The sequence below is a fragment of the Manacus candei genome, unplaced genomic scaffold, assembly GCF_025592945.1.
Source record: "Manacus candei isolate 608988 ecotype Guabito, Panama unplaced genomic scaffold, ASM2559294v1 h1tg000008l, whole genome shotgun sequence".
In the NCBI taxonomy this organism is placed as follows: domain Eukaryota; kingdom Metazoa; phylum Chordata; class Aves; order Passeriformes; family Pipridae; genus Manacus; species Manacus candei.
Window position 1 is genome coordinate 22,667,200 of NW_026138056.1, and position 15,389 is coordinate 22,682,588.

The window sequence follows — 15,389 nt, forward strand, 5'->3', positions numbered from 1 at the left end:
GAGGGAAATCACCGGGGTTTTTTTCGGGGATCAGTTGCTGTTCTGCTTCCAGAGAGAGAGAGAGAGAGAGAGAGAGAGAGCGCTCTAAGGCTCTGACTCTCCGTGTTCACAGCGGACCTTGATTTAATGTCATACAATTAAGGCACGCGGTGAATGCCAAGAGCGGATCCTCAAAGCAGCATGAAAGATCTCGCTAGAACACACCATAACAAAAACGTTAATACTAAAAGTAATAGAAAACTGAAAAGTTAAAAAAAAAAAAAAAAAAGGAGAGACAAAGCAATAAAGAGCTCGACAACCTGTACTCACCTATGGAAATCGAGACTAACTAGGACTGGCGTACTGATCGGCGCAGCCCGGTGGAGAGATGTCACTGCCATGGGACGGGCGCCCGCGAGGGCAGCTGTCATCAGCAGGTAACGGGGCCGTGGGGGACTACTGGAGCGTTGGGGTAGCCGTGGTGGATTTTCAAGGTGGTGGTGACTCGACCTCTTGCTTTCTTGGGCTGAATCATGTAAAGTCGATTAATGGGAAATAAATACATTTTCTAATATTACCATCGCGAGGATTGTTCTTTGCGCATCGCCCAGTCGGTAGCTAGGGGTGCCCGCTCGGTAGTGGCTCCTCCTCTTGCGGGACTTCTCTGGAATCCGAGGAACGCGGGCCCTGGGGCAGTGGCGAGGTGCGCGAGAGGTAGCAGAACATCGTCTGTGCCGCGGGCCGGCAGAGCCATGTGCGGCGCTGGTGAATGGGTGCGGGAGATGCTGGATGTGCGGCAGGGACACTGCAACAGAGACGTGTGCGGAGAGGCAGCCGGGACACGCGAAGAGGAGTGTGCGGCGGTTGCGAGGGGGAGCGGAGGAGAATAGAGTACGGGGACGGTGTGGGGAGACCGGCTCAGAGTGGTGCCGGTGGGCAGCGGAGAGGTGTGCGGACTTTTTGCGCGGGTCTGGGCGGCAGGGTGAGGAGCAAGGTGGCGATTTGCGAGCGCGGAGCAGGGGGCGGCGGCGGCGGGGTAGTGTGTGCGGGGCAGCTTACGCGCGGGGGAGGGCGGCGGGGCGGCGGTGGCAGCGCGGCGTGCGCGGGGGCCGGGGCGTGTGCGGCCGGGGGCACCGGAGAGGCGGCTCCGATGGAGACGACGGCGGTGGCGGGGCCAAGCCGGCAGGTGTGGGGAGGGGGCGGAGGCGGGGACGGGAGAGGCCGGGGTCTCCGCGCCGTCGGCGGCGGAAGTCTTTGTTCCGCGGGGCCTCGGAACAAAGGATCGGAGGGACCGAGAGGGGGCCGGGTGGGGGCCGGGACCGCGACCGGCGCTGTCCCTGGTGCTGGCAGCGTCATCGAACTCCCGACGCGGGCGGCCAGGCCACCTGCTCCCGGTCGTGCTGCAGACACGTCCCGGTGGCACCGGGTGGCCCTCGTGATGGAGCGTCCCCGGCGGAAGAAAACCTAGCATCCCTGAGGGTAGGGCAGGAGAGCGGCTTGGCCTGCGCGGTGCACAGCCGCTGCCCCGGCGGAGTCCCCGAACGGGTCCCCCGGCGCATCCCTCCCGTCGAGTCCTCCCAACCGCCACTCTGAAACAGCCAGGTTGGAAGCAAGTCCTGCGGGGGTTCTGTCACGCTCCCGTCCCGGCTCCGTTCGCGGCCATCTGCCGCGGCCTAATTCTACTCTGCCGTCTATCAAACGGCAGCCACAGCCAGCCAGGGCAGGGGATGCTCTCAAACACTAAATAAGGCAAAACAACTAAGAAACAGCAATAACTACAAGAACTATAAATGATAACAACACCATCTGCCTGAAGGTCGTAGAGCTTTTTCCTCTTTTCTATCGCGCTCAGGAGACATCACTGACTGCAGTAGGTTTTTTACCAAAAACTGGATTGTAAATTGGACTGACCACCCTTCTCTGCAAAGGGATAGAAGAGGAGAAATCTTGCTTTTTCCTCAGCCTCTTCATTTCCTTGTAATCATCCTTATGCTGTCCAGTAGACAGATGAAGTACGTGGGCTACTCCATCCTTTCTCTTCAGCTCAGAGAGCTGAGGATGAGTTTTTCTCAATGCACTGCCTGCTCCTGCCGTGCCACATAGCTTCTCTCATTTCTTGTTTTTGAGATGCCTCTTCACATATACACATCTACCCACACATACATATGCACATTTGCACATTTTCTATGTACCCTCAGATTGCTCTAATTTCTGTGTGTCATTTCTTCTGTTTATGTGTTCTTTGTAAGACCCAGCACTTCGCAAGACCTCAGGAGAGCCATGCAGTAAACAGAGGAAAGTCCATCTTCACCTGCTCATGTGTGGGCCAGGATGATGCACAGCCAAGATTAACCCTCATACAGGTAGAGAACAGGGAAGTCTTTTAAATGTGTTGTGTCCTGAGCAACCTGAAGGACTCAGTTAAACTCTTTGCAGGATTACAAACGTGAACTGACTACCCCTGCACTAAGGCATTATCTCCACCACATCTCATTCCTTCTTGTTTTCTTGGAAATCAGCACTAAAGCTTTGTTATAAACATTCTATACTTCCACAGCAAAAGAAACATAAATATGTAAGTGAGCCTGCTACTGCCAATCTCGCAATGTAATTTTAAAAATATTTCTTACTGCTTGGAAAGAAGTGGAACTTTGGAATAGATGGAGGTTCTTTTGGAAAGCTTTCAGAAACAGAGAACCTTCCTCCCTTCTAAACTACAGTAGCAATAATAATGGTGGTGACGATGATGATGGAGCACATAAAAAATGGATGTAAGGAAGGTCTGAAGACCCAGCTGATGAACTATGCCATCTAGAGCCATGTGTTTCCCCTTCCGATGTCACATCGCTGCCGTAGGTTGAGGTTATGGCAGCGGCATCTGAAAGTAACCTGCATTTAATATTCACCACTTGCCTTCTTACTCCAAGAACAGAACAAAAACCCTGCTCTCAGCAATTTTTCTTGGGGGTAGTCTGATTTCCAAGGCTTCTCATGGAGAGGAGCAGGGAGCACTGCCTACCAGCCTCTCCTTGAGTTAGAAGAACACACCCATGCCCTCCCACTACTCCCTCCCCCCCTTTTTTTTTTTTTATAAAATTGTTTTTCCTTTTTCCCTCCTTAAGCGACACCTGCCCGGAGCCAGAGGGGCAGAGCTTGGCCCCGGGACGGCCGCGGGACGCCCCCGGGCGCTGCCCCGGGGGGCCGGGCGGGATGCGGGACGATGCGGCCCCTCCGCCGGCACCGCCGCGACCCCTGCCGGCCGCGCAGGGAGCATCGCCCAGCGCAGCGCAAGCCCCGCTCAAGTCTCGCCCAAACCCGGCGCGGCAGAACACGAGAAACTTCCAAGTACGAACCGTTCAGAAGCAATGTTCCGAATCAAAAATAGCTTACAAATGTCACTCTAAAATGCTTTGCAACGTAGAGCGTGAGAAGTGATCCTTTCATGCCTTCCCAGTGGGAATCGAGGCTATCTGTCTCATGTAGATTCAGATCTGTAGAGTATCATCTGTGACACGAAAATATGAAGGGAAACGAGCTACTACCTCCTTATTGCAGCTGTTGAGGCAGTCTGGGGCATCAGTTTCACTCAGGGGTGAATGGTCCTACTATAGCAAGAGGCAGACTCAAGGTATTGTCCAATTTACAGACACAGGCCAGTCATTTTCAAAAAGTTAAAATTTAGTTTTTGAATTGGGATGATTACACGCCAACATTTCATTTTATTTCACTTATCCTGTACTCAAGGTGGTGGCTAAGAAAGGTGTAGAGCACAGGTAAGTCAGGCAATAAGCAAAGCAAGCTTTCCAGCAGAACAAGCACTGTCCCACTGTCTCCACCCTGAAGGGCTGTTCAAGCAGCAGGATCTTCCCACTGAGAGAAGCAGAGGAGAAACAGTGTGTCTGGTGCTTCAAGGCCTGGTGCACGGTGATGACTGCCACACGGCAGGAAAGTGGATGAGCCAGACAGTAAGGTATGTAATGAGATTAATTTTCATACTCTGCACAAAATTCCCCACATTTCTTTTGTATTACTTAGCTCCTCCGGTACTGATAAATTACCACAATACTGAGGAGTGAGAGGAGTGAGATAATAGAGATAGTAATTTGTAGTCTAATGTAAATTAATTTTTACTTAATCAGGAACTGCTTTAATAGCATGGTGGATATTAAGAATACCACACTACTCTATACTAAATGTTTGTGTGTCAGATGTAGTCTTATAAAAACCTGAGTAAAGAAGTCCCACAATCAGAAAACAGGGAAGAAATACCAAATTTTAAATATGCTGTTGGTATAAAATATTTTAAATTGTAAATCAAGGACAAATTAATTAACAGGAGGAACCTGTTAAATTAACTTGGTGTACTGTTTATACTAAGGTTGCTTTATAATTTGCCATATTAAAGTAATTCTGTTTATTAGGCGGTGAAGTACAGTTTGCATGTTAAATGGTATTAACTAAAATACACACTCAATACTTGTACAATAGTACTTAAAATGTAATCTAAGGTTGTTAACCCCATCACTAATAAGTTTTGTATAAATTTTTTGTACAAGAAAATGCAAGATGAAATACTCTGTTTACAGTAACTAACTAGTGTATATTTGAACTGATCTTAATGAATGCAGCTGGTAAAGAAGTTAATAAGCAAGGCAATAGTATTATTTTCTTAGAAATTTTAACAGAGAATAACATAATTATTTGAAGAATTATTACAGTACTTAGAAGAACATGGAATATACATAGGTCTTTCCAACTTCAGAGGGTTATGACCCAGCACTGTGATGTCACTTGGCACAACCTGTCTAAAACAACTGTTCAGTCTTTTCTGAACCCAAAACTTATTCCATACACTATTCCTACCTCACAAACTAGATCTAGTAGAGGTGTTGAAAGTATTTTTGGACCATTTAAACCATATATTATTTGATTTACTGTTATACATCTAGTGTATGAGACAATCAACTGAGAGAACATTTTTTAATGAATGTACAGGTCTCTGTAAAAATCTCTTACCTTCAGGCTGTTGTTTTTCACACCTAATTAAGAACTTTTTGCTATTTGTCATTTCTTCAGGTAATACATGCTCAGCCTACTAATATTTGTGGATAAAATGAAAAGAGCAGCTGTGACAGGAAAACTAAAGGTACAGTCTTTAAATTTTTACCATCAATACTTCCAAGTAATCTGCCAGACTGGGTGAAGTCCATTAAAAATCAAGGGCACAACTTCTTTCAAATTAGAAAAATTCAAATATGTCTGACTCCTATTAAATTGAACAGAGGAATAAAAATTATTATGTGGTTGTCACTAATTAAAGCAATAATTAGTGAGATGTTGACCTATTTTAAAGATTTATAGTTTCTCATCTCTCCTCTGTAGAGGATTCTAAGGGCCAATCAGAATAAATCATTTCCTTGGAAAGAGCACCAAAATCCCAAAAGAAAACAGAAAAATCCGTGGGTTTTTCTTCTTTGCATTTCTTTTGCTCAATTTCAAACAATTAAAATGTCAGATTCCCCACATTAGTCAAACCGGTGACATCAGCTATAGGTTTCAGGTCATGAGTATTTAAGAAATACATAGAAACCTCTCAGGTAAAAAGAAAGTGTTAATTTTATCTTGATAAGTGTAAAATCAAAACAATATATGTGCCTGTTCAGATAGATCTTCTGCACTTACATGTTCAGAAACTTAATTTTAGTAAGCTTGACTTTTTAGCAAGATGTTGCACTCTTAGATCAAGAGCCAGGTTTAAACATGCATGGTCAAGATTTGAAGCACATAGGATGCAATACACATTTCAAAAGGAACTCCATCCTTCCCTAAATGAAGTCTTGATTTAAGATGGCGCTGCAGCACATACTGCAGTCCCCAGCTGTGCTTCAGATCCATAGCTACGTACTGGAATACGAGCCCCCCTAACTGCCAGGACAGGACAAACACTTTGGGACTGCTGAATCCCTTTGAACTGAAGGTTCATACTACTAACACAGCAATGGGTCTGACCAAGGTCAGTGTTCACACTACACTATTAGTGCAGTCAATTAAATGCATCCAAGGGCTTCCTAATAATATAGACGCAATAAAAATAGAGCATTAATCCTGCATAAAGAGAAATAATACATAATAATAGCAGAGTTGGCCCAGAAACACTTTTCTGTGTCTATGAAAAATGTAGGATTTCTGGAATACTGTGTGAGAAAGAACACAATCACTTTACGGAATGGGAATAATAGAAACAAAACAAATGTCGCTTGAGAACACGGAACATCATGGCCTGGAATGAATGAAACTATTTCATGTTGTAAGTTAGGACTGCAAGTGTCTGAAAACAGAGGGAGAAAGAGGACTTGGGGTATTATTTTGTTGCATAATATCTGTATGCTACATGTGTGATATACACCTGGAAAAAAAAAGTTAGTGGGATGCTATTAGAGGAAATTATTTTATGCTCTAACCCTAGATGTAGGCAAGCTTTCATTGGGATTATGTCGCCCCATTAATCATGGTCAAGCAAAAGGCTACTAAGATAGCAAAGAGGATGAAGAATCTCCAGTCATGATCTGATCACAAGAACTTGATTTGTCAGCTCAGCAAAGTGAAGTCAGAGGGGAAGTATGACGGCTCTTGGCAAATATCAGAGGACAAACAATGCTAAGATAGGCAAAGAAGTAATTGTACTACTAGGATGCTAGCACTAATGTTACCTTGAAAAAAAATCCAAACCCCTAACCTAAGCATAAAGGGAACTAAATTAATAAATAGCCTTCTCATAAACTGGTAGAGGACAAGAAAAAATCATTTGAAGAGTGAGTAACAGAATTCGTTTACTAGGAAGAGTATTCTGACTGTTTTCTGCTTAAATCTGAAAAAAAAAAAAAGAATAGGTCTCAGGCTGGATCAAGAAAAATATTTCTTGTGTATTTAGGAGCTCAAAATCTAGGACATTTTTAAAATAAGAGCATGTTTTGAAAGGGAATTAGAGAAAGAACGAGAACAAAAGAGAAAGTGAAAGAGGAAGAGACAGAAAAAAAGGAGAAACAAAGAGAAATAGGAAGAAACTGAGAAAAGGAAGGAAGAGAAGGATTTTCAAATAAAAGAAAATGTTCACAACAAGGTGTTTGAATCCATTAATTCAAGGTTAATTTTTGAATTGGATAAATTAACAAAATGTACAATTTCACTGCTTGGTTTCAATGAGTCAGCAATTTTTTCTTACACATATTATTAAAAAATTCTAGGTGCACTGTTATATGAACAACCTCTGTTCTTCCTTGAAGTGTTCCTTCTGTCACTATGCAAAACGTGCATAATAAGATACACTTTAATATGTCAATAATATTGTAAGCTTACAGGAACAGAAAATCCAGGTATGTTACGGCTGTCCTAAAATTATTGGAAATAAATTCTCTAAATCAAAGGATTCAAAAGCTTTTTTTTTTTTTTTTTATTTTTCTGACTTTAAGCAAAGAGATAAGGAAAATGCAAAGATGACTTGTTTACAGGGTTTGTAGATTGATAGAAGAACATTTAGCAAGGTTTATGTTATACTAACTGCAAGCAATCAAAGAAACACAGGTCCTGGATGTTTATGATTCGGAACACAGATATATTGTTTTTGTCTGCATGGTGATTTGCATACAGGGATATAGAGATTAAAGATATGGATAAATCAATGCACCCCAGATACCAACTATATTAACGTTAATCCATTTTCAAACAATTAGCAGTCCATAAAGGCATGTTACATCATATTATAAATTTCAGCAATATATAAACTTCTTTTTTTTTATTTTCTCTCAACTTTGGAGACAACGAACACATCAGAGAAAAGACACCTAAGGATGCAAAGTCTTAAGGAATCCTAAATACAGGACAACAAGAAGTTAGAAATGAAAACACCTGACTGTTTTTACCATCTTAAACTACAGAAAAACACTGCCACCTTTGCAGATACAACACATGAGCCTGCAAGATGAAGGCTGTTCTGTGGCTCACGTGTGGATGTGAAGGAACAAAGACTACCCAAGCTCACCTGCATGGAAACTGTGAAACTGCCTGGAAAATTTGGGGAGTACTGAGCTGAGCATTTATCATGAAGACTGCCACCGATTCTGAGTAGAAATGAAGAATGAGTTTCTATTCAAACTTAAGTGAAGAGAAATAATTCTGCAACCTCAGAAGTTTATAGAGCAATATGGAGAAGCACAGAAAGGAGACAAATAGTTCAAAGTACAATAGAACGGTGAAAAGTACTTTTTTTTTTATTTATAATGCGTTTTCTTCTGTTGCCTGTGCTCATCCTTTTGTGTTCAGCTTAAGACAGTTGTTCAAACAAACTTCTTTAACATTTTGTGGGCAAACACAAAAAATCAATAGATTTTTATGTCTCCACATGCACATGGTTTTGTTCAATTTATTCAAGCACTCACCCTCTCAGAAAGTAAGAACAATTTTGTCCAGCAAGCAAGAACTACAAACAGGTTCCAAGTGATTAAGGGATGGCTTTGAAGAACCTTTTTCTGGTGAAAACTTGTCAGCAGAAGCTGTGTTTGTTGGATTCTTGACCGCAGGATATTTCTTCCTTGAGCCACATGAAGTAGGATGAAGGGCAGAGGAGACAGTGATTTGGGATAAACCCAGAGGACTGGGACTGCAGTTCCAGCCCAAAACCTAACTTGAAGGAGGGGATATGAGTCTGATAAGGAACAGGAGGACAAATCTTTCTTTCTTCTTATATGTGCCCAGATCTGGAATTTAGAAAGACCAATAAAGGCAAGCAGTAGCTAAGTACAGGCAGGAAAAGGCAATAACAACGCATATGAAGCAATTACAAATGTCGGAGCTAAATCAGAAAAGCCCTGTCAGTGAAAGAGAAAGATGGCTGATCTTTCGAAATGCTCCTGAAAAATCCCTGCAAAAACAGTACTAGAAAGTTGGCTTTGAATCTGCTAGACTTACACAGAAACACTAAATTATTGTGTCACATATAGACTCCTTATCTAATGCAATACAAATCAATATAACACACACAAGTATTCCATGTTTCCTCATCCAAAACTCTGCATTTCCCTGTCATGTTTCGGGGTTTGCATCCTGTAGCACATGATTCCTACATTTTCCTTAATTTTAGAAACCTAGCAACCTAGTCATACTAGCAACCTCTCTTCTGTCTGAGAAGGACAAGGCGGGGTTTTAACCATCAATGCTGCTGAGAGGTAGCAGTAAAGCTGGGTGAAATGAACATTCTACCCCTAGGGGGTATGGATTGGAGCTGGAATGCCCAGGTTACACACAGAGTTGCCATGCACTTCTGTCCTTTCTGAGAGCTGATGCGTTTAGAAAGTGATTATATTGGCAGGGAGGAATTAGCAGACATCACACTAACAGATCGTGCTTTCTGAATGTTCTAGAGGAAAAAACTAAGGAGAGGTGGAGAGGTTTTGGAGACCAAATTTAGCAGAACTGAATTCCCTACTTTTTCAGTTTGCTTAACAGTGAGAAAAAACATAGCAAAATAGGTATGTTAACAGGGTCAAAAATTGCCTGAGCTCTCCCAAACAAGCAGATTCAGAAAAAAAAAAGCCTGGAAAATGCACAGTAAGAACTTAAGAATTTATCAAGATGAATACAGAAAGCTAATATGACACTCTGTACTTAAAAATCTTCTATATTCTCGTTTCTGATTGCAAATTATTTAAAAGGTGTTTGGAAAGCATCATTGCTTATGGAAAAAAATCTGCATCTTTAAAGAAATCACAGATTTGTAGACAGGATCCTAATTTATTATTTCAGTATACCACCTTAGGGGTGCCCAGCTACTGGTAAAAGTAATTTTAAGAGTTTATTTACCCAATTTTCTTTCATTTTTTTCCTTCAAATATGATTCAATAGGCCTGACTACCCTTCCTCCAGACAGCTCCGAGGAGGGCTAGTGAAGACAGCAGGGCAAGGCAGGGTCTGCAGAACCATGCCAGCAGCCTCAGACACTCTCAGCAATTCAGCCAGACAACTAGTATCTAAATTCAACAATATTCACAGTCTTCCATCTGATGGCGGGTTTTCACCATGGAGAACTCCAGGGAGAGTCATTTGCTGGTGTGAACTCCAGGGATAGTCACTTGCTGGTAAGCCCACCTTTCAGTGCTAGTACTCAGTCTAGGCTTCAGTGACTTCCTATCTAAAGCTCTCGAGATGCGCCTACCCTGGCAGGAGCAGATAAGCACATATATATACACATCATACAGCCCTTTGGCAGGTTGTGTCCCCATTGTCAGGGTTTGAGAAGCACCAGTACAGCTTATTTAAGTTCCAGCTGAAGTTTCTAAATTCCCAGCATAAGAAAGCTGTGACCACCACAGCACCGGTTATTAGAGAAGCTATCTCATTCAAAATGATTAAGTATTTTTGCAGGTCAAGCACTGTGGCAACACAGATGAGCAACATTAGAAACATTACGTATTCATGTGATTCTCTCTGCTGCTCTCTATCACTTATATGATACAACTGGTTTTATAGCAAAGTAGGGGCAGTAGGGACTACTTAATTGGGATAGTCTAATGTATGGACAATTGTTCAAATCACAAATTATCTAAATTTTGTATGGACAGAGATGGATCTTAAGAGCTCTGTAGGGGTCAGAGCTGTTAAGAAACTGCTAAGGAGGGCTTTGGGGACTAGATGGGCATAGTGAGAAAATCTGGAAATTCGCGGTGAAGAACTCTGCCAGTTCCCTTTAGCATTGTTATAAACTGCTCAGCCTGTGATTTTTCCCTTTTTTGTTATTAGTGGGGCTGAAAGTGGTTCAGAAGGGGGAGACTTGGAAAACTTGGTCAATCATGCTGTTGGGAAGTACTATTGTATAGTCAAATTTTCCTGACAGGGTCTGCCTCTTGAAGCTACAACATTATGTCTTAAGGCTACATGCTTATTTATTCCCATGTGTTACATTTGGACATCATGTGCATATAGTGTGTCTATACATATATATATATATACACACACGTGTGTGTGCATATATATATATACACATTTATAACATATCTACTAAAACAAAGGGATCTAGGGAAGTGAGAAACTTTAAAATACCACATTTACAGAAGAAGAAAAGAAAAAAGCTTCCAAAAAACTTAATTCTATGTTTTCTTTTATTGTTCCTTTCACCAAAGTAATTCCACTGTATTCAACTTACCAAAGCCTGAAGACGTCCTTGGTGTTTACTTTTAGTTCTAATCCAGATCCTTTGTTACTGAATCAGTTCAGAGAATAATTTAAACATACACTTAATTACATTCTTAATGTTAAGTGACTTCCTGAATCAGTCTAATAATTTAAAGTAATATTAATAAACATTCTTTAATGAACAATTCCATTTAATATCTGCTCACAATGCCGCTCACATGTTCTTTCATGTTTCCTGTTTTTACTACTAATAGTAGTACCAGCAATAAGATGTAGAAAGTTGCTTCATGTTTTTGATAGTCAAGGCTTAATGGCTCTGAAGAGGCTCATTTTCAGAAGAAGATCACTTCAGAAAATCAAGTTCTCAACCCTACATCAGTAATTTTTTGGGCAAACTTGACTTGCTTTTCTAGGCAAACCCTTATATCCATAGCAACACACACAGGCTTCCAGTTTGACACTGTGGTTTTGAAACTATTGTCTTGTGAATAGTTGTTGGAAATGATCACAACTGGTATGTGCATATGATCATGCACACATCTCTGTGTGTGTGTGTATGAGGTATGAACTGGTGTTTGCACATGCAAAGTGTCCTCTTTTCCTCTCTTTCTTCAAATCTGAGACAAGTTTCCATGAGTAAATAGATTTTCCTAAGACACTCTCCACCAAATATCTTTCTTTTCTGCAAAAAGCATGTATGTTAAATTCACAAATGGGATAAATTCTGTGACCAAGTGTTTCAGTAGTGGTACAGCAGGACTGTGGAGACAGCGCAGGAGGGAGAAGAACGGCACACCAGCCTTGCTGTCTGATCCCAACCCAGTGATCCCTGTGCTCCAGCACAGGGCTGGGTATTACTCTTTCTGACAGTATGAGGATAAGAGCATTTCCACTTTCTCCATCAATTACCCCAGCCATGCACCCCCTCCCTCCCACTACTCTCTCAGCTCTGGAGCTGCAATGGGAATTTCCGGTTTCAAGGCCTACTCACAACCTTCAGGGCTCGAGTGAAATCCAGAAATTCTTCTCCTACATTTCAGCAAATACTACCACAAGTTGTACTTGCACAAGGACAAAAACACAAGGAAGAAATAGGCAACAGGAAACTGTGTAAGGGGATGGGAAAAAAGCACCACTGTTACTGAAAAAAAGGCACATAGGACTTTAATACAAAGCTTGATAACTGGTCACACATTACAATGGCCCAGGAACTATCCACAAGCTCCTAAGTGGCATAATTGAACAAATGCCCTGAAGAATAGGCTTAGTTCAGAAGTGCTCAGAAGAAAAAAAGATTGAAATGCATTTGATATGTAAATCTAACCAGCAAGTAGAGCTGCTTACAGAGCCATACAAAAGGGATTTATCCTCTTTTTAGATTCCTGGCTTTATAATGGCAGTGGTGATCTTAGGGACATCCCTAGTCAACTTCAGAACTCCATATTTGGTATAAATATACTAGCTTAATAAAGTAAGACCGACTAAAAGAAATTGGAAAAAAAAAGTGCTAAGATTTCCAAATTCATCCTTTTTTCATATCAGAGAAAAAAATTACACTTCTCATACATTACTGGGGAGGGTATGTGAAGTGGGAGCAAGCCACCATACAGACATACACACACCTAAGAAAGCATCTTACTCCTGCAGCCTTGTTGCTACAGTTTTCTCAAACCCAAAACCACCTCTCTCCTTTCAGAAGTGAGAAAAGAAACATCCCATTGCAAGCCATGGTTAGTGTGACGTTGTAGCTACTCATGTAGCCTCTCCTGTGACAAGGACAACATTTGGCAAGTCCTTGTCTCCGAAGAAGCTGCATTTAGTTTGTGTCACTGCCACAAAAGTAGACTGCAAGCACAGAACTTCTAGTAACACACCAATAAAAATCCCAAGCTAAAAATGTTACAGATGACGTTGATCCAATATTCCTCCTACACACACAGAGCCTAAGATTTCCAGAAGGACTGCTCTTCATTAAATTTTCATTAAATGGGCTGTTACAATAAATAAGCAAATTACTTCTTAGAACCACAGCACACGGTTCCAGTCAGAATAATGCAGAAGGCATGACTTATATCAAGCAGATTTTAAATTCTGTTACCAAAACTATCAATCATGTCTTATCTAACAAGAATCCTTCAACATTATAATTTAAGCCTTATTTATACACTTTATAATTTAATACACATTAAAATTTACTGTTACAAGGAATGCAGATTTGTTTTAAGTTGTCTTCTTTATGCAGAAGAAAGTTTGCACTGATGTACTCATATGCATCTCTATTGACTTCAGTCAAATCTGCAGGAAGATGTAAACAAGGTAAATGTTGTCTGGAGTAACATGAGCTAATCAAAGACTCACCTGTAGACTGCGTGTCTACTTCCCACTTCTTTTGGTCTCAAAAAGACAGAAAAAACAGTATTCCTCTCATACTTTCTTGGAAGAAGCCTCTGAGCAGGAGTTAAAATTCTCAGTCAAAACCAAAGAAAATACTTGCCTCAGAGATGTTATTCAGCTTCACTGGCAAACTCAACTGGGAAACCTTCTCAGATGAAGGTGTCAGAGGCAAAGCATTAGCTATCCCTTTAGCCTAAAATGTCTAGCTAATCTCATATAAACCCACTAAAATCTGTCTATCAGATATGATGAGAACATATAGGTTTATAGGCACTACAGATTTACAGTGCTTATCCACAGGGCCTGCTTGCATTCTCTGGAGAACAGTTTTTTGAGGACAAAAAGCAAGACAGTCTGGCTCCTGCTACGGTGCTGAGATCAGTTTCATGTATAAGCCAATAAAATTTGAGCAGCACTTACATTACCTTAACTTTCCCCGTATTGACCCCTTGCCTTTGAGCATGAGAATGCATGCCTAGGTTTTGTTTGTGATTGGCTTATAGAGCATGTACAGACTGTGACAAGTTATAAAGCATCAGCTCTCTAGCTGGCTACTGATGAGAAAAACTGTTTTATAGCCAATCCTCTGAGAGTCCTGCAATTTATCATATCATGTGTCAACAGCACAACCCTGTTAAATGTTTCCAATGAAAAAGTGGAAAATTACTCATAAAACAGCTTGAGCGCACTCTGTAACTCTTCTTTTTTATCTTAGCTATGGAAGGTTCTTCAAAGCCAAGGTCCCTCCCTACAAGGCACTGCATGTGTGGGTTACTCTTAAGGGCCTCTTGACTACTGTTTTTGGATGAAAAAAATATATAAAATTTAAAACTTGTGGGGAGCTGAAAGAAATTATGGTAAGTAGCAATCCCAACCCAGCTCACTCATAGTCCTTGTAAGGTTACTTGGAGATGTCACGGACGATATGTGCCCTCTTGCTTGTGCATCTGAGTAACAGATCTAGATCAGTGGGATTTCAGTGCAGGAGAGTGACTGAAGCAGATAATGTGGTCTTGCACCACTCACTAACTTCTCATCCCTTTTTGATTAAACCAATTCATTTTCAGTCCTCCTCCTCTCACTTCACGTGGCTTCTACCTGTTGAGTTCTGATTTAAAGATGTACTCGAGTATCTGATGCACGCATAGGAAATTCCTGGGTGCAATATTCTCAGGGTAAGCTAATTCTTATTTTTAAGACTACAGGAGAAGCATAAACACCCTTTAAACCAAACAAACACAAACATAAAAAGAAAATAAACCCCAAGGTTTAATCCACCATGCTCAGTTTCTACAGGGGCTGAAATCACAGAGTCTCAGCTGAAAGAAACCAATGGCAGGCAGGCAGGAACCAAGCTTGTAGCTCCTTTCCTTACACTACAAAGTGATTACCCCATTTATTTCAATTTGACAAGCCTCACAATTGTTAACCTTAATGTGGCTTATCCTTTATAACCTTGTATGGCTTATCCTTTCTCAGAGATAAAAATAGGGGTAATGGAGATGAACTTGGCAGCAGACTGGAGAACCAGGAAGGTTTTCACATGCTGATACTCTTGGATGAACCGTCACAATGCAGCACTGTGGACATGAGCTTAAACATTTTTTTTTCTAGGGAACCTAGAGCTGAGGGAGACATTTTGTTTTAAGGGTAAAACAAAACCAACTATGTATTGTAGTTTTTGTAAAATTAGAACAAATTAAAAATGCTCAGTGTCACGGCTTGCTAGGTGATTGTGAAACTATAGTTTTCCTGAGAGGTAAAGGGAACATCCTCCACTCAGTTCTTTAGTTTACCATCATTTGCATGAAAGGACAGAGATATTAATCTTA

At 41.5% G+C, this 15,389-nt stretch overlaps 1 long non-coding RNA gene across 2 annotated transcripts; it reads left to right on the forward strand.

The window, feature by feature from the left end:
- The first annotated feature begins 498 nt into the window (after window positions 1-498).
- Window positions 499-15,182, forward strand: LOC127462675 (uncharacterized). Of its 2 annotated transcripts, XR_007900516.1 has the most exons (4): window positions 499-961; window positions 2,229-3,949; window positions 5,056-5,125; window positions 7,794-14,955. It is a non-coding gene; the product is annotated as an uncharacterized LOC127462675 (long non-coding RNA). The 2 variants fall into 2 exon arrangements; XR_007900515.1 differs by lacking the exon at window positions 499-961 and having other exon boundaries at window positions 1,426-3,949; window positions 7,794-15,182.
- Window positions 15,183-15,389: the final 207 nt, after the last annotated feature.